Source organism: Passer domesticus, chromosome 6 (genome assembly GCF_036417665.1).
Source record: "Passer domesticus isolate bPasDom1 chromosome 6, bPasDom1.hap1, whole genome shotgun sequence".
In the NCBI taxonomy this organism is placed as follows: domain Eukaryota; kingdom Metazoa; phylum Chordata; class Aves; order Passeriformes; family Passeridae; genus Passer; species Passer domesticus.
This window is the reverse complement of record NC_087479.1, coordinates 57,599,462-57,627,077: the sequence shown is the minus strand read 5'-3', so window position 1 is coordinate 57,627,077 and position 27,616 is coordinate 57,599,462. Positions and strand designations below refer to the sequence as shown.

Below are 27,616 nucleotides of genomic sequence, written 5' to 3'. Positions count from 1 at the left end.
AAAAGCTCCAGAGGAGCTCAGCTCATATGCTGTTCCTCAAGGCTGAGGCCTCACAAGCATTTCTCAGATCACAGTGTGGCCTGGAGGGGGAAAGGCACCACCACAGGCAGTAATTCAAATAAAACATCCAAAACAACTGCTTCAAACTCAACTACTTGTATATACAAACAGCACACATGCCCCAGAATTTTTAATTCTCTTATATTTAGAGAAGTCATAAATCCCAGTTTCCTAGTAAAGGGAAAACCCTTCACCCATGATTTACATAATCTAATGTTAGATATGCAAAGTAACAGTAGCCATCTAAGACATATCAGGGCTTGCAATGTTACCATATGTGGATTTATGAAGAATATGTTTAGGAACATCAAGAACTAAAAGAAAATATACCAATAATAAACAGATCACTGATCCACTTGCAGCTCAGCTTTTATGTGAAAAATTTCAGAGAGGTTTAAGGAAAATAGACAACAACACCAAACATAACTGCAGTGACAGTGATTTAGAATAATACTACAATTGCCTTGAAGATGTAATGAAGAGGGAAAAATCACAATAACTTCAGATAAATAAGAGAATGAAAGAAACAAGGAACACTGAAAGAAGTTAAAGCCCTGAACAGAAAAATATTGGAACATATGAATATTCATTGAACTTATGAAAATCCAAGCCAACATCTGGAGAAGATGTTTGTATGTTCAACAGAATAGGAAACCTGAAAGCAAGAGATTGTGATATTCCAGGCAGAGGAAGAGACGCTGATTGCAAAGAGAATTTGGTTTGGGAATTGATAAAGGAGCCATTCCCCATGAATGAAAAAAGAAAACCTCACTATAGAGTTCCTCTACACCCTCATGGAAAATATAAAATTCTAGTCTTATCATGTAATTTACACACATATGAAGGTGTCAAGGGAAACAGTGAGGGGGAAACAGGTAGAAGAGAAAAAAAGAAAGGGAGTCTCTATACTACTGCAATAAAATAAAATTTCAGAATAGTTTTCAAATGAAAGATGGAAGCCAGTAGTGATAATGCAATTAGAGATAATGCAATCGTCTACTCTTTAGAAACTCAGAGATGTAGAATATCATTGATGTTATACGCTACACAGGAACACACTATAGACAAAGTCTCATATATGAGAAGAAATTATAATGAACCTTGCTGCCACCATCTAGTTTTATGGGCCCATTGTTGTAATCCATCTACCCCAGCCTGCTGATCCATTTCACTCGAGCATACCCATAGAGGTATAAACAATCTGCAGTCTTGTGAAGGCTTTTAAACTCTTATTTTTAGCATCAAAGACTTTGACTCAACATGAGCAGAAAGGTTTTTAAATCCTTGTCCTTTATCCCAGAAGTATTTGCTGCTCTAGAGCAAGACTTTATTTAGCCCACCATATTGATATTAATTTCCATTGCTGCAAGCTGGGATGTCAGTGTACATTAACACCTGATCTATAAAGGGAAGGCTGAGCTCTCACTGGCAGTATTAGTCACTGTGCCCTGGGAATGCAGGGGGTTTGTTTGTGTTCTTGGCTCAAATGTCTGAGCTAGACATGCCTCCATTCTTAATAAAACACACACACAACTTCGGATTCGTTAGCTGGAAACACTTCAGGATTAGAAACTTGCTCCAACTTCTGTAGCAATTCCTAACCTCCATGATACAACTACTAACTTGAATTACTAATTAGTAACTTTAGCAATTCCTAACCTCCATGATACAACTACTAACTTGAATTACTAATTAGTAACTTTAGCAATTCCTAACCTCCATGATACAACTACTAACTTGAATTACTAATTAGTAACTTTAGCAATTCCTAACCTCCATGATACAGTTACTAACTTGAGTTAGCAATTAGTACTTTAGCAATTCCTAACCTCCATGAGACATTAATTCCTTTTGAGGGGCAAGAGGTCAGCACAGTCTAACAAAAATACAATTCCTTAAGCCATGGATTCTTTGCCTGGAGGCAAGTAACTTTTTTCCCTTTTTCCCTTTTTTTTCTTAGGGAAACCCCTCAATAACTTTGCTTTTAACAAGAAGGTGTTTTAGCTCAAGATCTGCAGTGTCACCAGCTTCAGTTAACTGGAGAGCTCACAGAGAAATCAGTCTCCTATTGAAGTACTGAATTTGGTTTTTTTAGGTTCATAATTACAACAAATTCCTAGATGATTGCTCAGTCTCATTGGTAGTTACCTGGCTGCTCCAGAGGTCAGTAGGTAGCATTTCACTGCCTCACCAACTCTGTTTCCTCTGCTCTCACCTACAGCTACTGGGATCTCTCTATTATAATACAACCATCAGACTTTCCCCTCTTTATCCCATATTGGTCTTTTACAACTTTACATCCAAGCTGCTCAGAAATTCTCAGGAATTCCCATCCCAGAAGACATTTCTTCATAAATTCTGTATTTCTAACTCTATTGACATCTCCTTTTTGTGTTCCCAGCCCTTTTTTGCTGTTGTTTTGGTCAAGAACTGGTCAAGTAACATGTCCTCTACTTCCAAAGAGAGGTTTTATTTAAATGGAAAGGAAATAATAGAGTTGGTGTTTTCTGAATTGCTGCAACTGGACAGCTGCCAGAGTTAACTCACCAGTAACCCTTTCAGCATAAAGAACATTTGCACTTATTTGCTGATGTTTCTTTTATAGTATTAATTGCATAATAAGTTGCTGAACTCTTACACATGATCATAATGAGCACTAGGAAGAAAAGGGAAAGAAATACAGTGTAATTAAAGTCAAGTCAAATGAAAACTACAGCATCAGACACAGTTTCAATGGAAATAAAAAGCCATGGAACCCTTTCTGTAGTGTTGTCAAACAATTCTATCTATTTAGATACCTGAAGCAGGACCTTCATTCCATACAATTAAAGCATCTAAGCATTAAAACAAAATATATTTGATGATAAAATATTATATATATATATATATATATATATAAAAAATATTTTATCACCAAAATATATTTGATTATATCATGCAGACTTTCTGGCCATGAAATTTATGACAGCTCCCCAAATGAAAAGCACCTATACATTCTATAAATTCTTGAGTATGAAATGTTTTCAATATCAGGAGATAAAAAAGGTGAATGTTCAGAAAAAATAGAGAAAATTAAGGTTGCTATAAATGTATTTATAATATTATATTTCAAAAAGGTACAAAGGTATCCCCTACAATCTACAAAAAGGAGATGCATAACAGACCAGGGAACAAAAAACTGTCATTAAACCACTCAGTCTCAATAAGGTTTCTGTTGGATGATATAATCTACATCTGGTGCTTGTTGAACATCCATTTTTTGGGAATGTAAAAAAGCCCCAGGTACTGTTAGAAGAGATTTTGTGTTTCATTAGGTCATTTGATAGGCTGAAGGTTTTCTCTCCTTCTCTAGGCTATCCAGGTGCTAGGAAAAAGCTACCTACTAGAACTAGAAAACCACAAACACACATTCCAAGTCATTAAATCTCATTTAAACCCTGCTATGCCAACACACACAGAAAAATAATTGACTTTCATTTAGTCAGTCCGGAGTACATTGCCTATCTTTCCCAGAAATTAGCTGAGATTTCATATGAAGTCTCCTGGTACGTGCAATTTGAAATTTGCATTTCCCTAGCCCCATTCATTCTTTTTGCCATGTTCAGGTAACACTGCAGGTGTGTGTGTGTACACACAACCCCAACCATTTCCTACACAGCACCAGTTTTATAAATTCAGATACACATTCCCAACTGTCCCATAGACATAACTTCAAAGCACTCTTTCACTTCACACCTCTCAGGCAGTATTCTGTGGGAAAAAATGGAACAGCAGTCTTGCTCTTCAACCAGGTGCAGGGGAGAGAAGCAAAATAAGAAAAACACACCATACTTCCTTTGCAACTTAAAATATTTGGGGGGACATTTTTGTTTCAGGATCTACTGGTCTTTTCATTATCTAACATTTAGCGATTTTTAAAATGCAAATAGTTTTCAGAAATTGAAAAAAAACAAAAATGGAAAACTGTAATGAAGAAGAACTTAGGGAGTATAAAGACTGGATGACTTGCAGGCCTCCACATGCAAAGCATTTTGAAACAAGCACATGTATTTTCAACCTCAGAATGCAACTTTGAGAGAGCAGTGAAAGAAATAAGCCTCTCATTCATTAATTTGACAAGAAACCATGACATGAGATTATTCATGACTACGAGAGGCACATTTTCTGTAATGACAGGCATCTGAAGGGGATTTCAGCCTGTATTACAATTTACAAAGGTCTTGTTTGGCAGTCACAATTAATGACTTTTAAAACCACAACCAGAAATCTTACTTGTATTACAGACTTTTCCCTGAGTATTTGTCAATATTTGGTACTTCAGGTACCTGCAATTCAATCTCTGAGGTTTACAAGTTCCAGGTTCCCAGACTAACACACATCTTCCACCAAAAAACTCTCTAAAATATTCTCTGCTGTATTTACAAAAAAAATCTGTTACACAGTACTCAGACTAAAAAAAAAAATTATTTCTATAGCCAAAAAATTATTTTTTATATTGCCATAGCAGTGCTAAGGATACAGCCTATCACTGAATTTCAGAGATATGTGAAGCCACAAGGATGTCTTTATGCCTTTTTCTACATCTTACCTATACCTCTGTCTTATGGACATGAAGTTAACACCTCCCTGTGTGCTGTATATTAAGAACCAAGGCAATATTATCAGGCCAGTGGCATTCACACACAAACCAGGAGCAGCTTGCTAAGTCTTCAGAAGTACAATGAGACAAACCTACAGGTTCTTGAATCAAGATAACAATAGACAATTTACCATTTATCTAGGACCTGGAAATAAAACTGGAAGAAGAAATACATATTAAGGTTCTGTTGGCTGGGCTATTCAGGAAGACTTTAAAGTAACAATGAAGAAGAAAGGTGTAAACATACAAAACAAGAACGCAGTTTTTAAACTATTCTAGATGTGTTACAGGAAGCCAAGGAGGAACTATGGGATACACATTCACGTGCATGTGTTATAAAATAACTATTTCTTTATTAAATTGAAGCCCCATGGGAAAGGCTTTTCTGCTTCTAATATAATTAATCCCCACAACTCTTTTTTAAGAGCAAATGAGTAAGCAAAATGAAAAGCCATGTTTCTCACTTGTCAACAGGTTGAAAATCAAAGGAACCTTGGATATTCTATGATCAACTGCCTGACGGATAAAACAGCCTGACAGATAAAACAGAAGCAGAATGTTAATTAGCATTTAATTTGCTTTTGCAGTAAAGAACAAAATAATTGTCTCCATTTATCTAAAGCATTTGAGGGGAAGCAATATATTACCACAAAATAGTCTGCTCAATTTGAGTTGGGCGTGTATTAGGATGTCCAAAGTAGGTAAATCCTCAATTCAAGAACCATTGGATTTAACTTATTTTGCAGCAAATAAAACTGCTTATATTGATCTGTTAGCAGTTGCAGAATAATCTTCAGATTACATATTGCTTTTGTTTGTTTAAATGATCAAGTAATTGGATATTTTCCCAGAATGTAAGGTGTGAGTGGTGGGGCACTTTCCTCCACTATCCCTGCAGAAATCACCTGAAGTGAGGGGGCAGCGAGAACAGAGAAGCACAAAAGGTGAAAATGGCCACTCCCTCCCAGTTTTACACATATGGGCAGATTTGGCAAGGATTTAAATTTGGGCTGTACAGCTGCACCTCTTCCTGAGGCTGGAGGTATGGAACGGAACAGCAGCAAACGAGTGGCAGGTCATCAACTCGTGGTAAAGGACAAACAGAGAGTACTGCAGTCTCTGGCACAATTAAAACTTCTCTGAGATGTCATTTTTTTTAATGACAACTGATGGAAGACAATTTTGTAGCACCCCTAGTAGATGCTGCTGCTTTTGAGAATCCTGTGGGTTCTCACAGCTTATAATAAAATGGAGATGAGACACATGAGTTTGTGGGAAGGAGACTTGTGAGATCCAGAAACAGAGCTAGAAATAACAACAGCAGGGCTAAAACCAGTGTGACAAGAGATAATATAATAGGTAGATATATAAAATAGAGAATATATAAAAATAGATATAAATATATACATGAAAAGTAGATATATAATGAGAGTTAGGGGAAGTGGCAATACCAGCTTCCTCCCCCTCCCATCTCATATTTCAGCAGGATTTGGGATACCCCACTGAAAACAAACAGTACACAGTAATGTGCTGTCATAACACACCTTTTAGAAGCAACCATTACTTCTGTTACTTTTTTTGAGTAATAATACAGTCCCTAAATTTCTGTACTGTTAAAAAAACACCAAAGCAATCAACTGCTGAAGTAGTCCTATGGCAAAAAATTGTGTGAAAGTACAGTAATTGTAAGAGTCTTGTGGGCATATTCTTCCATTGTGTTCTTCCTCCCAAGAGTATGCAGCAAATGCTTAAAAAAAATAACCACAAGAACAAAAGGGCTAGGGGGGGAGAAATGTTGTCATATCCATGGCAATGTATCTGTTTTAGGAATACCCAGAAAGCTGGAGATAAGTACTGTGAACTCAGGTGTGTTGGTCTGTCTGTTTTAGGATGAACAGTGCAAAACCTTTAAAGGAAAGTGAAAAACTCCTGAAGTGAAAGTTACTGAGCTGGAGGGAGGAAAGGCATGGCAGAAAGGAAGGGATGGATTAATACTGCTCTCAGACAAACACTAATTACAAAAAGTAAAAGGAACTGCTGAAAGCTCAGTAGTTCTTTAACTTAACATTATTTTCAGAAATTTTAGAAAGGTATTAAGGATGTGTGTACTGTTAAAACATACACCATTTGGAATAATTACTTTCTGTTCTTGTACTAACATTTCCAGAGCATACCTGTAAAAAAAAAGCTGTCTTGGTTGTACATGGGTTACATCACACTCCAGATGAGACAGCCAAGAATTAAAAGAGTTAGAAGTCAAGGAAAAGATAAATGTGAAGATTTAAAGGCTAAACAAGAAGGATTGAATAATATGTCTGTCAGGCTGTAAGCATGGCACTGATCATAGACAAAAGGAGAACAATTAAATAATAGTATAAGTACTCCCTGTTAGTAGAAGTTTATGGAAATGGCTCTTGACTAATATTCCTTAGACACTGCTCTCCAATAATTTCATCATTATTATTTACTACAATAAAAGACAACAGCATTTCTTTTAAACATTTTGTCTAAGTGGAGAGGCCTCAAAACTTCAAGCAATACTGCTGCTAAATGGCTACACATTTGTAAACGTCTGTTCTTGTGTCTGTGCTCTTCAGTAATTTTGTTGGTGACTTGGGGGGAGGAAAAAAGAACAAAATCAGGATAATAAAACCCAAAGGTGAATCAGAGCTTTGGGAAACAGTTAACAAAGAGGATCAGTGAAGAGCAGTCCTGGGGTTAATCACGTTCAAGGGGAAGGAAAAGAAGATAACAGTTGGACAATTTAAATCAACTACAGGATGGAACAGCAGAAAAAGATTTGGATAATCATTCATTAATATCATTTACTATAATATGCAGCTGTGATTAAACACACATATAAAAGCCAAAGGTGCCTGGACTAGAACTCTGAATAAGGGGGGGCGGAAGCTAACATTTGATGACAGCTATAGGAATGCAATTAAAAATATCATCTTCTGCCTTAGTATTTCAGTAAAAGAAGGCTGCTGAGGAATAGGAGGAGGCTTGGAAAAGAGTCACAATGGCAATTATAAGATTGGTAACCAGACTTTAGAGACAGGTTCCAGAATTTAAATCTATTTATCTTAGCAATGAGAAGGCGAAGATGTGATTTGATCTAAGGTGTTAAGTGACAACACAGGAATTAGTAATGTAGTAAATGAGAGTTTTTCAATCTCTTTTAAGAGCAAAATGGACCTAGACAAATACAGAATTGACATTTTTAACTACTAGTATTACTAAGCATAACATGAAAAACTCCAAGGACCGTGGAAACTTCTCTCTCTCTCTCTCTTTCTCTCTCTCTAACTGAAAAATATTCCAGCAGAAATATCCTTGGGAAATCCTACCTGTAGCTTATTCCAAAATGGGCTAAACCAGTTGTGAGAAAACAGAGAAGAGTCTGCCATCGAGCTTTATTGCTGCTTACACAACCCTCTCAGAGACGATCACTAATTATTCCTTAGGATTCATCGATCTGCACCCACTGCACACAACTCTATAACTTTCCTCTTGGCTTTGTTTACCTTCCCGTAGCACTTCAGTGTTCATCCGTCTACCTCAGAAATTTAATTTTAATCAGTAGACACCAGACCTACATTCTGCAGAAATGATCAAGGAAAGCCAAAAAGCTCCACTAAGAAAACTGAAATTTATATTTAGAAAATAGATTGACTCAATGGAATATTCTTTCCATGTCTATCAAATCACTCACAGCAAGACTATTTTTATCAAAGTCACAAACAAATGCAACATTGGTGCTTTATAAAATAATAAACTCCAGCAAAACACAATCTAATCAAAAGAAAAGAAAATCATATTTGCATTTAAGTTGAGTATACTCGAGTATATATATGAACTTCAGGGTGCTTGCTTGGCATCTCCAAAAGAAAGAGAAATAATTTTCTTAGCCCATGAGGAGTTGAAGAGTGCACTCACCACAGAAGATTGCTCATTCATGTTCACCTCAGCAGGATCACATAGTGTGAGCCTCTCCTGAGCTGTGAGAGGCTCACACAAAGGCAGGATGTGCTGAGCTGTCTGCACCCTCCTCATTCCCAATTCCTGCAGTGCCCGTGCAGCCCCTCTGCTCCAGCACCACACCTCAGCATGGAGGCTTCTCCTGCATCCCTAAACCAGCTGCTCAGGAGTGAGCTGCTCCTTCCATCCCCATTGCCCCAGATAAATAACCAAGGCCTCCCAAGTTTCCCTCTATTTGACCTCTTGGAGCACTCTTTTTTTGCTGTACATTTGCATCTGCTGCTAGCTGAATCCAGTGTCTGCCCAGTTCCAGCAAGGTTATCTCGAGTGTCACTTACGGAAACCAAGAGAACAATGATCTTTTAAAGTGCTGGTTTGGAAGGAGTCTGCTTCCAAATCCCTGTTTTAACATATTGTTTACACTACTTTCTGGGCACTGTTCACCAAAACCTTCGTTCTATTTAGATACCTCAGTATTTCGTTCTTACATTTCAGGATTTAATTTGAGGATTTGTTTTTAACCTTCTGTTTGTAAACAAATCCTGGCCTCCCCATTTGCACAAAATGCACACCAACTCCCAAATTGTCACATTATTGTTTAAAACTTTATTTTACTTAGCCTTTAAAAATCCTTTTAAAAGAAGGATTATTAATGTCCCATAATTATTAATAAAGTTATCATAAAAACCTTATTTGTACAACAGCTATTAGACCCAAGTCCAATTCTGTGTGTCACTGAACAGATTAACTGCACTGTAGTTCAGCCCAAAGCCAGCCAAAAAGCAGCATTATTGTCACATTTACAGACAGGGAACTGCACCACAAAAGCAGGAGACTATTGGTTTTGCCAAGACCAAGCCACCAAGAACCCTCCTTCAATGAAGTCATCACATAAGCTTGCACACATCAGCAGGCTCAGAAAAAATGTAGAATGGATTTTTCTTTAGCTAAATCTATGCACTGCTGAACTGCTTTTGGGTAGAATCTTGCAAAATGTGAGAAAAAACAAGCACATCCCACAACTCATGCAGTTCCTGAATTAACCATACTAAGTTATATTAGAAAGTATATTATTGTTTTTCTTCCTTCACTATTAATTCCAGAACACTATTTGGTACTTTCTTTGGAAGAAAAGGAAAAGGGAAAAAAAGGGAAAAGGAAATATATAAAGAGCAAGCTTACAGCAAAAAAGACCCCTCTAGCATATCAAATGTATATTTTCTGCCAAAAAAACCCCTATACATTTTCTCAAAGTGTTACCAAAAACCTCTTTTCTATGGAAAGGATTCCAGTGAACAAAACAAAAGGGAGCTCTGGTCCTTCATCACATAGTCTCTCCTTAAATAAAAGAAAACAAATCTTACTTGAGAAATTTAGACAGGACATGCAACAAAAATATTGTTTAGAGGTTATTAAGTACTAAAAATTTTTCAGTAGGGCTGCTGGCTTTTAGAGTTATATATGTAACTGGGAAAAGGCAACAAATGAGGCAACAAAACAAGGAGAAGGGAGACAAGGGGATTCAATGGAAGCAAAAGAACCACCCTAAATATCTATTTGCATAAGAGGGCTTTTGTTAATTCTCTGAAGTAATACAGTCATGAACCTTTGCCATTTTGCAAATGATATGCATAGTGATAAAATGGCTTTTGACATGAGATACTTCAGTATTTCTTTCTTACATTTCAGGATTTAATTTTTGTTTTTAATCTTTTATTTGTAAGCAAATCCTGGCCGTCCTATTTGCACAAAATGCACACAAACGCCCAAAATGTCCCAAAATTATTATTTACAACTTCATTCTCCTCCATTATTTGGATTAAAAAAAATAAATTGAACTTAATACACTATTTTAAGCAAATAATCATTATATATATAATAAATTAGAAATTAAATATATAAATATAAATATATTTTTATAGATATATATAAAATAGAAATTTACATATATAAAAATATATATTTTCCAAGCAGTCAGTGCATTTCCAGACAGAGGAGAGATTGCATCAGGGAATTGCCTCTCCTCTCCTTGTCTGAGCACTGGGCTAAACCCACAGTTTTCAGCACCTTAAGTAGTGAAATGGCCATGGAAAAATGAGATCCCTGCAATATGCATTTCCAAAATAAGGAAAGGCCTGTTTATCAGCACGTGCTGCTGATCAGGTGCTCATGCAAACACCACAAAATGACAACAAATCTGAGAAATAAACAGAGAACTTTCACTAGGTCATGGTGAATAATGCGATGTGTGAATTTGTCTCATAGCACACGAGGAGAATTTTAACTGAAGAAACGTCACATACTGTCTGCTGCAGAGAAAAATGTTGTTTGTTGCTTCTTCATTAAAATTTTACCAGACAACTAATGCTTTCAACATGTAAGAAAGTTAAATAAGGATAAGATTTTAAAAGCAGACAATTCAAAACATGTATTATAAGAATCACATGAACACTTTGGGTGTGGGGTAAAAAAAATCACTATCATTTATATTTAATTTTTTTATATTCATAATTAAGTGGCATAACACAATGTTTGCATTAGGATAAAAAAACCTCATCAGTGAACCTCAAAATCCAGCCTGTCAGTTCTTATGTATTCAGAATAATATATAACCATTTAAAATTATTTATTATTTTAAACTAATAAGTTTAAGGGTACATAGAAATCCCTCTTGTGCCAGTAGGAAAACAAACCCGTACTTGAGTGCTCTCCCATGTCACTTAGCATAATATTTCATTTTAATTGCTTACTCCTATTTGAAATCTAAATTACAAAAGGGAAAATAATAACAGGCTCAAGAATAATGCAAAGAATTGAACTGAACCACGCATGTTCTTACCTCAGACTTCTACATGGGTTAACCTGGACCTCGGGTGCCCAATCTGGGAAACATGGAGTAGGAGTAGGAAATGATTTAATGGCAACATCTGGCATTAGTGAGGCTTCTACTGATTCATTCCTCCGTGATTCAGAGAGGTTTCTGACAAACTAGAAAGGGTTCAGAAGGAAGTTACAAAAAGAGTCTTAAGTCTAGAAAATTATGAACTGCACAAAATTAAAAGTTAATTTTAATTTAATCCATTTATTCTAGAGCCCAAAGGTAATGGAATGGTTACAACAGCACAGAAAGTTGTGCATGCAGAGAGAGGTGGTAGCATTGTGATTTTCTTCTGCCCCACCTCCCCACTGCTGTGAACCAGTGATATGAAGTCAATTGCAGACAAATTTAGAATAAAATAAGCTGCAAAACTTTAAACAGGCCAGTGGAACTCAACTGAGATATTTTCTATTACTGAGGCATCTAATATAATTTTTCAAAGAAATACACATTCAAAAATATCTGAGGAATTCCCAATGCTTCTCTTGGTTAAATGTTCATACCCTGCTTAATAAAAGATATCATTCTGAGTCTAAATCTACAACCGGCTGTGAGAAAGGGCTAAGCACCTCTTCATGAATGGTTTTCCTGGTGATTGGATCTGCCTGCATTTGAGCCAAGGCTGTATTGCATTATACTGAAGTTTACATTCTAAGATTTCAAAACTAATAGTTACCATGATAAACATTTAGAATTACTGTTAGGTTTTGTATAATTTCTAGATCCAGCAGGTCGCACACAACGTGTGGACATTTATAATCTTTAAATATTTTTTGTCTTCTACTTTACCACTTACATTTATTTCTATGTAATTTTGCAAACCCACATATTAATTTGAATAAATCACATTTTTCTTTGTGTGTTTGAAATAGTCTTAGATAAAAACTGCACAGTGTCATAGGTATCATTCTCCTTTGTTAAGTATCTCATCTTTGTCAAAAAGACATTAATTTTTCATTTTGAAAAAATTCCACACCAACATCTGTCACCAAGAAGGAAAGATGGAAGCACAAAAAAAGTACAAAATACCCCTTCAAATCTGAAAAACAAGTGGTTACCTTATATGTTGCTCTTTGTGTTATAAATTGTGCTACAGAAATTTCTCTGCCACAGTTCTGTTAGTCTCAATATGCCTGTGCCACTCTGCTGTGGTCTACTTGCATAGTGGTGGGGTTTTTACTACTGCTGGATCCATTAATCAACAAAAAAATTGAAAATATGAATAATCTCTTCCATGCCACTGCTGCCACAGCATCATCCTGATACATTCGCATGTCATTTGAAATGCACTCCAGAAATAAAGGCACAACCAGTCCAAATATTTCCATGCTTCCTCATGGAATATCGCCCAGAGGCACTGAACAGGCACAAGTAAGGGCATGTTCACTTAAACCTACCCTTCAGAAAAGTACTGTAAGAACTTCCTGGCACACAGGAGTGAGCAAACCAAGCCAGATATCAATTTTGGGAATTCCAGTGTAATCCCATTGGTTTTCCTTTACTCTGTCCCTCAGGAAGGGGGTTCCCACCTCTGCTCATAGAGCTCCACATCTAGGGCCATGATCCAAGTGACCAGATAGCCCATGCCTCAGCAGGATGGACAAATCTGGGGTTATTTTATTTATTTTGATGGACAATATCTGTTCATATAGGTCTTTCCCTCATTCCACTACCTAGACTAGCAAAGGAAACAAATCTAACATCCGTGTTAGCTGTTTTAATTTGGATTCACTGCAGGAAACTAATGGGAGAGAGGGGAACCACGATGCTCTCAGTGGTTTGGTATTTTCATCTCCCAGCCATATAACAAACAGTATGTTTCTTGCAAAATGAAAAAGAATCTATACAGAAGCATTCATACTACTGGGCTGCTAAATTAATTTCTGCTCCAAGTAAATTGACTGGTACCTCCATGAATACGTAGAGATTTGTTTAAAAAATAAGCCATGCTTAATGATACTTAATTGGGTGGAACAGTTTAAACAGGGATAATTATTTCCTAATTGCCTTGTTCTGCTAAGTACTTAGCACTCATAACAGAAAAAAAAATTAGAAGCATTCAGGTACTTTTAAGGTTCAAGTTCTCTCACAGAATATAGATATCAGAGTTACAAGTGAAGGGCATAAAGCAAACAAATGAATTCATGTACCATCAGAATTGGTGTACAGAGGTTAAAGAAAAATTGATTACTAACAAGTCATACATATGACAAAGGCAGAGGAAAGCAACCAACCCAGAAAATTAATCAGCATATAAATTAATCTTCTTACCTGAGAACAAATTGGAGTCTCAAGTATTGCTTTCAATATACCAGAATGCTAAAACTTTCTGCTGGAAGGATACTGACATGGCACAGCAACATTTCTGCACTCCTGAGGAGGGTAGAGCCTGAAATAAGGAGGGAAAAGGTTTCCTCCAATCCCACTTATGTAGTTCTACATGTTTTATTTAGTTAATTAGGGACAGTAATACCTTAGACTGGATCTTGCTTGGCTTGCTCAGAGTATTAAGACAGAACTTAAACAGCTGTAAACTTTATAACCATTTATGCACCAAATATATTTCTTCCATAATGCTATAAAAACAGATTTAAAAGGGAGACTTGATTACAAAAAGAGGGTGGTGGTGTGTATGAATCAATGCCATTAATTATCTATATTTATTCACTTTCCTTCTGTCTAAGAAAGGCCTAGATTGTAGATATTTACTTACACATATTAAAATGCTTTCTCCTCATAAATCATCCTTCAGTCTATCAGTTCACAACTCATCACTTGGAAACAACCTGTTCAGACATTTATTTGGATGAGCACAACCCAGCCATTCACACAGCCAAACGTCTAAAAATTTTTTTTCATTTCTCTTGATGTCTAATGGAGACTTTCCTGCCCTGCCACTGCCTGGCTGCTGTGGCATCTCCAGCACACCTTGGTTAATCCAGCAGGAGCATGAGGACCAGGGGAGCAGCTCTTTCCCAGCTCCACCAGAGCTATTTTGCAAGCAGGTTAATTCCAAGCTGGGGAGTAGGGACCACTCCAAAGACTTGCAGAGATCCAGAGCAGTAAATTTCAAGAATGCAGCACAGAACTGGGGTATGTGCAGAAGGTCTGTGGCCATATCATGAGCAATATGCCAAAACATGACAAACCCAGTAAATCAGGTGAAGGAAGCAGGAGGACAAAGTCTTGGGAGAGTAGGTAGTATCTCTTTCTTAATTTTTATCAGTGAAATAGTGATTAATATTCTAAACTGAAGTATTGAGCCTTCTCTAGTCAGCCCTTGTGGTCTCCCACTACAAAGAGAACTCTAATGTCTGTATTGCCCTGCTTATGCTTGTCTCTAAATACCTGAAAAAAATCTTAAATAAATAGTAAATTGGAAATAAATAAATAAATAATAAATAAAATGGAAAACATCTTCAGGAAGAGTTTCAAATTATTTTAAATCCCTCATAAAATATATAAAATAATCTTTATAGGAGATTAACAGTGATGTACTTTTATTTATATATTATAGGCAGGAAAAGAGAAACAAAAGAAAGCTATGATGTAAATAATTTTTAAACTAAATTTATAGACAATCAGACAGTATCAACATTTTAAAAAAATCCTCTCTCTCAAATATACAGATTTTAACAGTGCTGGGATTATCCATGACAGATTTAAAATAAAGACATGCTGAAACCTTTATAATCTGTTAAACAAAATAATGTTATAAACTTTTAAACAAAATGAATATAATTAAAACTTGATACAAAGATACTTGGTTTCATTCTTTCCTTGCAATTTTCCAGCTATGAATTGTTTCTGGAAAAAATTACCAAATAGAAAGCTTTAATTTCACCCTTTTCTTCATGCAAGTGAAAATTTGAAAATAAAATTTCTCAGCAATTTTTCAAAGTATTTAGGTTCATCTAGAAAAGTCTGTAGATAAATACTGATGTCACTTAGCCTCTTACCAGGTAAAGAGAATGATACCTGCCTCAGGCTATTTTGAGAACAGCTATTTTCACATCCCTTCATAAACTTTAATTTGCCTTTTATTCTTTAGCTGAATGTGTCCTTCACCTTACTTCCTGGGAAAACACAAACAGTGACCCCTACAACTCCTCTGTGTCTTAACCAGGACAAGTCAAATTTTTCATTTGCAATGACAGCTTCGTAAAAACGCTTTGATACCAGGAAATGGAAGGAAGCATTTAGTGGAGGTGAGTTTTGTAACTCCACCTACACCAAGCATTTCCCATTACTCCCAATTCTTTAATTAAGGAAATTTCCATGAACACAAAAATGGCAATACTTACATTTCAGACTGCTTTGTGTGAAATAACTGAATAAAACAACAGAGCAGCTGGTACCAAACAGGTTACATTCCTTCTTAGAAGTCTTGATAGCCCTTCTAATTATACAAAAATTTACAATGTTTTTATAGGCACCACAATGCCTCAGACAGAGTGCTTCCTTCCTAAACTGGGGTTGGGGATCTGGATACTGAGAATTTTAGACTTTCTGTGTTGAAAGGCACAGACCCTCAAGAAAACACTGCATTTGACCTGAGGCCATAGAGAAAGCTTCCAAAATTAAATTATAGAACTGAGCTTATAAGTGTGTACTTTAAATAGAAATGTGTAATATCACGTAGTAGAAAACTTAGAATTTAATGTTTTAGAATATAGTAATAGATATTAAACTGAAATAGAAGTTTTAGAGCTGTAAATAGTCCTTCATCTTCTTCATGAATTTAAGTAGTATTGTGTATTTGGACAGGAAAGTCTACATTGCAAGACATAAGTCCTAAGTTAAAAGTAAAAATAAGTGCCATTTCTTAATTGAATAGTTTTCTTCATTAAGAGACCTTGTAGAGATAAATACAAGACCATTTAATAAGTTATTAGTGAAATACTGCAGAACTCACAACTTATAAGACTGTAATATAAATAAGAAAAAATGAACATCTGAATCAACACACAAAATGCCATCTCAAGTGCTTTCAATCCCAGCTCTAACCTTAGCAGGAAAGAAACAAAAAACTGACAAGTCTGTGCTATTTAATCTTCAGGGGACATTGTTTCTCAGTGAGAACAGCCTGTACACAGATTTTCTGCCTCTTTGGTGACCACTTCATGCTTCTGTCTGATGTGCAGATGGGGTAAATGTAAATGTAAATGTAAAAATTCAATAACCCTTTCTCCTAACCTAGTACTCTAGCAGGACAGCAGCAGCAAGGACAGCTCAACAATGCCATGGCCAAGCCAGCAAGCCAGATCCTGGTTTGTGCACAAGGACCAGGGGTTGAAAGGTGCCAGGGTCTCCTCTCACCCCCAAAATAACTCACATATTCCTACACCTGTGACCTCAGATAAAAGTTGTCAGAATCATTCCAAGTGATCCAACCAACGTGCAATCTGTGCCGTCAGCAGCTCAGGAGTTCTGCTGGAAGCAGGGAAAATGCTATATATCCTCAGGGGTTCCCTAGGATGGCTTAACTTCAGAAGCCTCAGAGAGTTCCATAAGTCTATTAAGATTTACCAAGATATTTACTCTTCTTTAGCTCTTAAAAGGAAAGATCTGGCTTTGAACTTTCCTTTTATTTGCCTGACATTCTCTTACAATAAAACATCTCTGAGCCATTCAAAAATAAATTCCTACTTAATGTTTTCTGCTAACAAACCTTATGATTTACTATACATATTTAACAACATGTCACTTAAAAATTATATCTTTCAAAATTACCAACACATAGCCCTAAAGATAAAGCAAATGGACATCAGGAAGCTGCTCTTTGCATAACTCTACAGACCTCCAGAAAGGCTCCATGAATCCTCCATGAAATTCACTTAGAAAGTTAGTAAAATTATATGGTGCTGTACATTGTTTTCAGATCAACAAATTACCTTTGAAGTGCTTCATTCATTCAAAGAAAACAAACATAAATTCCCTCTTGCTTAGGCATATTTTTCAGACCTGCCTGGCCTTGCCAAGCCCAGTGTAGGCTTTATACCAAAAAAACTTTATAGCAAACTTTATACCTTTGACCAGAAATGTCTATGGTGACTGTGGCCATAGGAGTTCACAATAAAATGTAGGTATCCAGAGACCAAGGAATGGAGGTGCTCTTTCCACTGACCTGCCAGCCCCCAGCCACCTTCGTGGGACTCACAGGTCACATGTTCTCTCTGTGAGTACAAGATAAAAGAGGTTCTGAACAAAAAAGTAACTCTCCTTAAAAGGGCCCTTTCACACAGTCCATCTCCTGCACAATTGAGTCAAATTTTATAAAGATGTCCATCACCAAATTAGCTTTTTGTTACTATATCGTGTACTCCTACAGGAACAATGTTTTTTTTAAAATTTATCATATATTTTAGCTAGTGTTTTTATCAAAACTTTGCATTACTCTTATTAATTTAATCTGATTATATTACTTGGATTAGAGTACTTAAAAAAAAGAAAAAATAAATAATGAAATGTGATTCTTTGCTTCTTTACATAACCTTTCAGCAGATTTTATTGTACAGTGAAAATCAATGTTTTATATGTTGTTATAGCTCAAGGGAAATTTAAATTAGTTTGGAGATTTCTGGAAGTAATCTAATCCTGTTTATAGCCATATGGAAAACGTAGAGGCTGCTCACTTTGGATTTTGTATTAGTCATTATTCTTCCATTTGGCCATTACCACCATTTGTCTGGGTGTGATGACAAAATTGCCAGAAATAGGCAGATTCACACATGGCACAAGATGTCTCGCTAGGAGATATTCCTTCTTCTGAGTCGACAGTTACTATTTGTGGAGTTTTAGATCTTGTTTTTACCATTCAACGCAAATGTTTTAAAACGTGCTTGTAGGAGTCCTTTAGGACAGTTCTTTTCTCCCAGAAATTAATAGAAAAACTCCTACTGATTTTCAGCTTTGTTACAAGGAGAAACCAACCAAAATAACTCCCTTGCAATTTCTCCCTTTTTTTTTTCCTTTTTGATTTTCTTTTGGCTGTCAGTTACAGACAAAAAAAAAAAAAAAATCTATCAAAGAGCAGGCACAGACTTCCTGAATGACTCTTTAAAGTTCACAGTCTACATCATTCTCATCTCCTTCCCTTCCACCTCCCCTTCCATCACGAGCATACCCAAGAACCGCTTCCACGCCATGAAATACGTTCCAATACTGAGTTGGATCATGATTGTCTCTTTTCATATGAAACCACATCTTTTCCACAAACTTTCCTCTAACCACTAATTTTTTACATCTCCTTTATATGGAAACAGGGCTTCCTGTCTCCCAGCCCATCTGAAAACATGGCTACCTATCTGGCAACTCCAGCAACTACTTTGGAGACAGAAAGAAAAAGCACACTCCTGCTCAAATCTCAATCCTTCACCTCTGCCATGTTGAAGGCAGATTCCTGCTTCAAGTCAGGCACAGGCACCAGTAAATACACCAGGATATAAGAAGAACCACAAAGCATATTTAATAACTCATTTGGCATGAGCAGACACATTACCCTTCTGGCTCTTAGAAAGGCCATGAATGAAGGCTGAAGGCTGGCGTCTCCCAGAGGGCCCTCATTTGTAGAGACAGCTGAAGAAACAACTAGAGTCATAGAATAGATTCAGTGGAGGGGACCTCAGGAGGTCATCTGTCCCAGTTGTGCCCTGCTTGGTGCACAACTGGCAGGGTAGCATGATGAATTCTAGTGCTTTACAATGAGCTGTATGACGAATCCCCAGCTCAAGTTGGTGACATCAGATCCCAGTTCCGTGGCACAGAAATAGAAGCTGTCTCAAGATGAAAGACACCAAGGGAGTAGAGAGCACTATAATTCTGGGGAGATTTCATTTCAAGAAGAGGATTTATTCTTATAGCCAGAAGGAGAAAGGAATATTTTTGGATCCTTGCATATTTCAGACTTGAAAAAACTTTATCATCTGTTACAAGAAGTCCTATACTGTCCCCACCCTCATTTGATATAACATTAATTTTCAGAATGGAAAGAGATTTTCTGAATGGCTGATTAAGGTTAGACTGGACACCTTTGTACAAGAATATTAAAAAAATATGAAAGCAAACTTAAGAATCTACCCCCAATGCAGTGGACTTGTCCACAGTAAATGCTTTTGTTCCTTTAGATAGATTACAATAGGTTTTGTCAGGATTAAGGGAGGAAGTTGTATGAAAAAGAAGGAAGAGAGAAGTCAATGTCCTCAACATTCAGTCTCTGAATTGATTTAAGAGTGCCTTGGGCTACAATGTAAGGTGTAACCACCATCTACATTGCCTTCTGAGGTGTTAAAATGGGTGGAGCAGTGTTTCTTTCTCTTCTGTATGACTCAACCATGGTAACTCCCTCTGGGGGAGCAGCAGCCACCCTGAGATGGCCCCGTCTCTGCTTGATGGGCCATCAAGGGCCCCCCCAGAACGACTCACAGAATCACATCCTCCCCTGCTCTGGGGGAGGCAGCAAACAATCTGCCTGGAGATAATCTGGGCCTTGGGACACCATGATGCCAACACTGGATTCCCAGAGGACAAGAGCTCTTCACCACCACCTCGGGACCTCCAGAGAAGGACCTGACCTTTCCACAGGATCACACTTGGACAAGAGCACACCCATCCCTCCAAGGGGACTGTAATCACCATTTAGTTGGACTGCTGCCACCACCTTGACCAGCTGGGCGACAGGTTGCACTGTGACTAGGTCAGTTCAAACCTGTTTCTGTAGCATTGCCTCTATTGTAATTTTCCTATTAAATTGTAGCTCTGACTTGGAATCTCTCACAAGGTATTTGTGTGGGGTTCATTCCTCCCTCTTTTGAAGGTTTACTTTCAAGCCAGCACAAATAGTTTACAGCAAGGCTAGGTGCTCTTGAGCACCATCAAACACTTGACCTAGACACTGGAGCAATTTAACAGCTACAGTCTTTCCATCCTTACCTAGCTAGTCCTCACCACATTGGAGCTCACTGTGGTCTACAGCTTCTTCATGAGGACAAGCAGAGGGCAGGCACTGATCTCTGCCTTCTGGTGACAGGACACAAGAGGATGGCCTGAAGCTGTGCCAGGGGGGGTTTAGGTTGCATATCAGGAAAAGGATAGGTTGGATATCAGGAAAAGGATATTCCTTCACTCAGAGGAAGGCAGGGCACTGGAACAGGCTCCCCAGGGAATTGCTCACCAAGCCTGGCAGAGCTCCCTAAGTATCTGGACAATGCTCTTGGGCACATGGTGTGACTCTTAGGGATGGGTCCTGTGCAGGGTCAGGAGCTGGACTCCATGACCCCTGTGGGTCCCTTCAACTCAGAATACTCTCTGATCCTATGTTTCTAGCAGAGGGTTGGCACAGCTTAAGCAGCTGGTACACAAAGATACACGCAGACCTGAGAAGAAGCTGACATAACTGACTGAGGCTCACAGAAATCATCTCCTTTGTGCTCAGAAAGCAATGACTGCTACCCTCAGGAGCAGTGCATGGCAAACACAGTTATTCTTGCACACAAGGGAGCCTGAACCAGCTGCTTGTGTCCTCCCAGGGCACATCCCTGGGGCTGGAACCCAACCCCTGTCCAGAGTGCTGAAATAGAACGGTTGGAGAAATAGCTGACATGTCCTTCTACCTTACCAATGGTTTCTGGCTTAAATATGCTTCTAATAATAACTAACACAAAGTGAAATACCTAATAAAAAAATGGCATAAAATTTTAGAAAGTTTGGGGAAATTCCAACCTCAGTTTTCCTCCCTTAAGCGCTCTCCCAACTATTTGAGCTTTTTGTTTCTTTCTTACAGTTGATTCTGAATAATTTCTACAATTTCTCTTCAATTTCAGCTGCAGAAGTACCCTCAAACACATCTCAAGGATCTTTGGATCCACGTACCTACTAACCCTTTATACAAAACTCTTACATTTCCAGACCTGCACTGAACTAAGAATAAAATGGAATGTACTATGCAAGATGCATAATTCATAAGCTGCCCAAGTGGGGAAATTGAAGAATGACAGGCATCTTGCTTGAAAGTAATCATATTTTGGGTGATCTGGCTACCCACAGGAACTGAAGATCCAGATCTGCACTAGAAGTGTCCAGCATCTTTTGCTCTTCCTGATTACAGCTGGAACAAGAAAAGTACAAGAAACCTTTCTCTCACTGAAGTGTTTTCAGCTAACTGAACACTTTGGGGTTTTAAAGCAGCAGCAAAAAAACCAAATTCAGTTTTCAAGATCTGTAGCCAAATAATCTAGATCTTCTTGTACATTCTTTTAGTGTTAGAGATGAGTTACTTAACATGAGTATTAATGTGCTCTGTTATGATGACTAATGTCGGTCTGTATTGCATTCCTGTGAAAGAATTATTGGTGCCAGTACTGAAGATCTATAAAAGAAGATTTATAATACAAGACCCAGTAGAATTTACTGGTATAGCAATTTTAATACTCCATTCCCTCCCCCTATTGGGTATCCATTAACATCAAGAGAAGGGAACTAATTCATCTTTTATGCTCCTCTGTTACTAACATAACACATTAATGAGGACTTATTAGCTATTCTTTCCCTTAACATGTTGTTAACACTTCCTTGTCATGACTTCACGTATTTTTTTCACTTGTGCTGACACACCAAAAGAGCATTAAAAAATATAAAAGCAAACTTAAGAGCCTATTAAAAGCAAACTTAAGAGTCTATCATCAATTAAATTGGAACTCACAGAATCATTTATGTTGGAAGGGACCTCTTGAGACCTTCTAGTCCAACCTCCCTGTTCAGCAGCAGGTTTTCCAGCTCTTTCTTCATTGGGTTTTGAACACCTCTGGAAATTTCTAGAGCACATAACAGAAGAGTGTCATAGCCATTTGCCCACTTTCTTCAAAATAAATAGACATCAATTCCAAAGAAAAGAAAGAATTTATCCTTCATCTCTAGAATAACTTCTGACATTATGCGAACAGTATCTCAATTTTTGAAAGGTACACCATGAATCATTCTAGAGTTTATGAAACACTTCCTTAAAATCTGAAAGAAATTTTGTGGGGCTTTTCTGTTTGTTTTTGCTGTTTTGTTTGGTTTGTTTGCTGGGGAGTTTTGGTGGGTTTTTAGGGGTGGGTAGGGTGTGAGCATGCTTTTGCCAGATTTAGGCTACTTCTTATGTAAAGAGAATACTTTCAGCACAATCAGAAAGCAGGCACCAACTATTCAGGACTTCTCTTGGTCAGCTCCTACCACAGACTTTCATTTTATCTCCTAATACAAAGCTGTATTTTACTCCAAGAGCTAAAAATAGGAGTAAAAGGCATCAATCAGTATTGCTGGGCTCAACTCCTAAAGATTTTCTGTACTTGATGAGTTGCAAAGTATAAGGAAATAAGATTTAAGCCTCCCTATTTGCTGTCCTAAAGAAAAATGACAAAAACATCTATCATTTTCTACATTCAACTTTTTAATTTTGATGTTTAACCTAGGACTTTGAGGCCACCACAGAACTCTGGATTTAATATCATCCACAAAGATTATGAGAAATCTCCATCCCCAACTCACCAATTACTTGTTGACAGCATTTCTATGTGCACACTCAGAATGAAAACATAAATTAAGAAAAGATATTTGGCACTGCAGTATCTAAAATACAGTTTGAAAAGTATGCAAAACAAAGTGACAACAAAAGCCTGCTTCTAGCTGGATAATGCAATAGGTGATAATGACATTCCTGGCAAAAGATCAGCTCCTCTCCAACATCTGTTAGGAGTGGAGCCATTAAAAACAAAGCAGTTTCATGTTCTGGGGGCTTGTGCAGACATTTGCTTCTGTTTTGATCTGTCATGGTTTAAACTCCCTGAACTTGATCCTTCAGTTGCTTTGCTTCCTGTTTTTTTTCTTTACAGATCCTTCGAGTGTCTAACATGCAAAAACACAGTGATGAGTATTTTTGTGAATGTTGACCAGTCTTCTTTCTTTCATTTAAAGGATATGCTGAATTTGTCTGATTATTGATTCAAAGCAAACCTGGGCTGTGTTTCAAGACTGTAACAATATCCTACCAGAGAATGGTGTTTCCTATTTTGAGAACATTTTGGCACCACTTCATTTTTGATAATTCCTGCCTTGTTGACTAATGTTTTCCATTGCCTTGCCCCATCTTTCCTAACACCAATTTCCTATTCCATTCAATATTCATAACAAATTAGCACCCAGTAGCAACTACTCCATTTCACACTGAAACATTTAAGAGAAAGAAATTAAAGCTATTTTTATAATTTAGTCCAAAAATTTAGAAATAAGTTAGTAAGAAACCTCATCAGATTAATTCTAAGCTTCAAAATGCCTAAATTACTTTTTCCTAAAAACCTCATTAAATTTTTACAAGTTGCTAAATGTTCAGCTGTGGAGGAAGTACATAGGTATGAGGTCAGCAGAAAAGGACAGTTTATGGACTGAACCTTAAAATTAATTGTCCTCACCAATGTAAAGAAGCTTCTTCTGAAACACTTGACTCCAGATATTCATTAAAGGCAAGATGAACAAATTCCATGCTTCCAATCCCTCCAAAAAGAGTGACTTTGGATTCCAACAATGAAAAGAGGGACAGTAACTGCATTTATGCAAATAGTTTTAATAGTTAAAACACATCAGCAGCACTGGAAGCTCAGATTCTGGTGCAGAACTCCATCACACACCTCTGGCCTTGATTTTTTTGCAGTAATCTCAATTCAACTGCAGGGCCCAAGTCTGTCTCTTCACCAACCTAATGCACAGTCTGATCATTGGAATGCATGGAACATTTCTGGGCTGCATGAGATCCAGGCATGAATAGTCTCAGCATGATGGTGGCCAGAAACTCTGGTCTCTTCTGCAATTAATGAGAGGAGTATAAAGTTATAACCACTCTTTTTAAACACTTACCCATTCTCAGAAGCAGACATTCAACCTGAATCTTTAATAGCTGCAAGTCACTGGCACACAGTCCTGATTTAAGGGAGCACTGGGTGTTCAGAACACTCCCTAACAGCCACACAAAAATGCTTATTCAGAAAGATAGTGAAAAATCCACATTTTTCTTCAACATCTGGATTTTTCTTCACTAAATCCATAAAGGCCATAAACCCTCAACTGAGAAAGCTGGCAGAAACACAAACAATCAATTTGGTCAGAGGAGAGGCAAGCCTGGAAAAAATCAGGAAGGCTGAGATGCTTCAAAACTCCATGTGATGAGAACAGACCTAAATGGGCACCACGTATCCACACGTGAATAATTCTACTCTGTTCCTCCACTGGGGCTTTTCAGGGAGCACCAATAACCTGCAATTAAGCAGGTGAAGCAGCAAGGGCAAGGGGCAGGAGTGAGCTATCACCCCAATCCACACCTCCTCCTGGTCTTTTAACACATGCCAGCACTCACAGAATGTGGGGCATTGAATCAAAATCTATCCTGAAATTTTATTTGTGTGATCTTCCTGCTGCCACCTTCCTACCTTCTACCAGGGCAGAGCTCCTGAATGGAAATTAACTTGTTGAAATCAGCTGGGCCATGTCCTTACAGTCCTCACTGTTATGCCCCCTTAAGTGGAAAAATGTTGTTACAGTAAAATTAAAAACTTTTTATATCATTTTGCAGCAGTCTAGACTTCTTGATTAAAAAAAAAAACAAAACCAAACAGTACTCTTTTTAGCAAAATGTAGTTTGTGTACAAACCTGATCTAGTGGGATGTGTCGTAGCCCGAGGCAGAGGGCTTGGAACTGGATGACCTTGAAGGTTCCTCTCCACTCAAACTATTGTATAATTCCATGTACAGGGCTTTTAAACCTCCTTAAAGCAGTCAGGTGTTAGCTGAGAGTCAGTCACTGACCAGAAATACACCCTGCCAAACAAAAGAGGCAAATCTACAGGGCCTGAAAATATTACCAAAATGATGTAAAAGAACTGCGGTTTGGAAAAAAAGACACCCTTTAGTAGCAAGCTGAAAAATTAATTTACAGGTATAACTTTCAGTAAGGGTCAGAAAAAATTCATTCATTAGAATTACGGGAGGTAAAGTTTTCTTATAAATATTACAGGACCTTTAAAAAGTGTCATCATTGTAAAATGGACTTAAATCATGTTCATTAATTATTAAGCATTACTCTAGTTCTTCACTGATGTTTTTTAATGGAATTAGGTTTCCTCAACTGCAGTAGCATAATATCACTGCTATCTATTTATAAACAACTTTTCTTTAGGTACAGAAGTGCCTTTTCATGATGGTATCAAAGTAGGTTTTCACTTTGAGGCAATACTTCTAATCTTAAATGAAAGCAATCCATTACTTGGGGAATGAAAGAGACAGATGTGAGGGTACCTATGAGTTTAATAGCATCCCAGATGCTCATTCACTATACTCCCAATAAAACAAAGCCAGATTTATAGCTTTTTTTTTTTTAATAGGGAGAATAGTGTCTTTATATTTTAAAAGGCCTGGGAAGTCTGAACAAATGATGCCACAAAAAGTGCCTGTTGATTACTGCTGATCTCTCTCTTGATTCCTCTAAGCTGTTGATATTAAACATTTTTCCACGGTCAAATACAGAATCCAGTTTCTTGACCTTATTAAATTTTTAACTTAAATAAAGAACTATACTACATGCTCATCCTAATCTACCTTATTACTGAGGGTTTTTATTACTTATTTTTATTATTTATTATTTTTATTACTTATTACTGGGGGTTTAATTTTTGCTGAGAACATCCCATCATACTTCTGGATCCCCCCCAAAGATAAAAACACAGCTAATGAAAAAAAAAAAAGGAATAAAAAATAAATTAAAAGACTTGACCCTTTAAAGGTCCTAAAACAAGCTCTATGACCCAATCTGTGGATAGCTAATATCAGTAGATAGTAGATGTTAAATACAAGTGCCATCTGTCTGAGCAAATGCTAAGATCTGTATCTCAGTATTTCTGTGCAGGCAGGAGCAAGAATTGAATCCTTGTCTCCCCATTGGCATGCATTCAAGCAGCTCAAAATGCAGCCTAAAAATGCTGGGCTTGGAAAGGTTAGAAAGTCTTCAAAAGGAAATTGTCATCCCAGAATTGTAATTAAAAGTGTGTTTGCTTAAAAGAATCTCCAGGTTACCACATCACATTGCCATAAGGTTCTCCTCAACCACTGAAATTGTTATTACTACTTTCCAGAAAAATCTACTATTAACAAAGCTGCTGTGATGAAAGGAGATAAAACATCAAACATACTGTCCAAGAGAATGCATTTACCTAAAAAAACCCTAGCAGAATTTATCTCTAGTCTGAGACTGAACAGTTCATTCTCCAGGGAGAATAAATACAGAACTCTTATGTAAGAAAGTACATTAGAACAATTCCTCTGGATTACGTGCGTACGGAAGGGCTGAACTCTTCTTTTACTCAATATAACACCACAGACAGCAACCTGAAAATGAAAAAAAGACCAACACAGCCACTGCAACATAAGAAGGCGATGCCAATTTCAAAAAAACTGCTGGAGGTAAAGTCTCAGTTCCTTCAGCTTTATGCCATCCTCAGACAAACAGGTTTTCATTCTGACCTCAGCATTGGTGTGCGTCAGCTCTCCCAGTACTATTTTTGCTTCACTTCTCTCATCTAACAATATCAATGTCCTAGAGAGTTCTGCCTGTTACATTTAAGTGTATTTCCCTCAGTGCCTTAGCTTTTTGTTGTAAAGAATTCTTTATGTTATATACGGATTATATACAGATCTAGAGTGCAGCCATGAGTGTCAAATTGCAATAGGACAAGTTTTTAATTAATGCCTGACTTTAATATTGTTATTCATACCAATTGAAAACAAAACTACCAGAGGTTTATTGTCTTTGTGTTAAGAACAGACCACTGCCCTGAGAGCCAAACTAGGCATGACATACTTTTGTGAGCTTCAAACAGCTGCTTTTAGGGTGGGTTTTTTGCAGACTATTGACATTATAATTCACTTTAGGATAACAGCACAAAAGCTGGCAAGGCTTTTAAAAATTTAAAATAGAACAGTGAAAACTCATGATACAGACTTACAGTTATTACCAAACTCTAAACTGTAGAACCCAG

At 37.3% G+C, this 27,616-nt stretch overlaps 1 long non-coding RNA gene across 1 annotated transcript in view; it reads right to left on the bottom strand.

The window, feature by feature from the left end:
• Positions 1–27,616, bottom strand: part of LOC135303850 (uncharacterized) — a 57,394-nt gene that overhangs the window by 28,459 nt on the left and 1,319 nt on the right. Inside the window, exons 2-7 of the long non-coding RNA XR_010365242.1 lie at positions 26,792–26,966; positions 25,237–25,403; positions 24,005–24,393; positions 22,258–22,369; positions 13,830–13,947; positions 11,520–11,668 (exon numbers count right to left, since the gene is read on the bottom strand). This is a non-coding gene — a long non-coding RNA (uncharacterized LOC135303850). The remainder of the gene's footprint in view (positions 1–11,519; positions 11,669–13,829; positions 13,948–22,257; positions 22,370–24,004; positions 24,394–25,236; positions 25,404–26,791; positions 26,967–27,616) is intronic.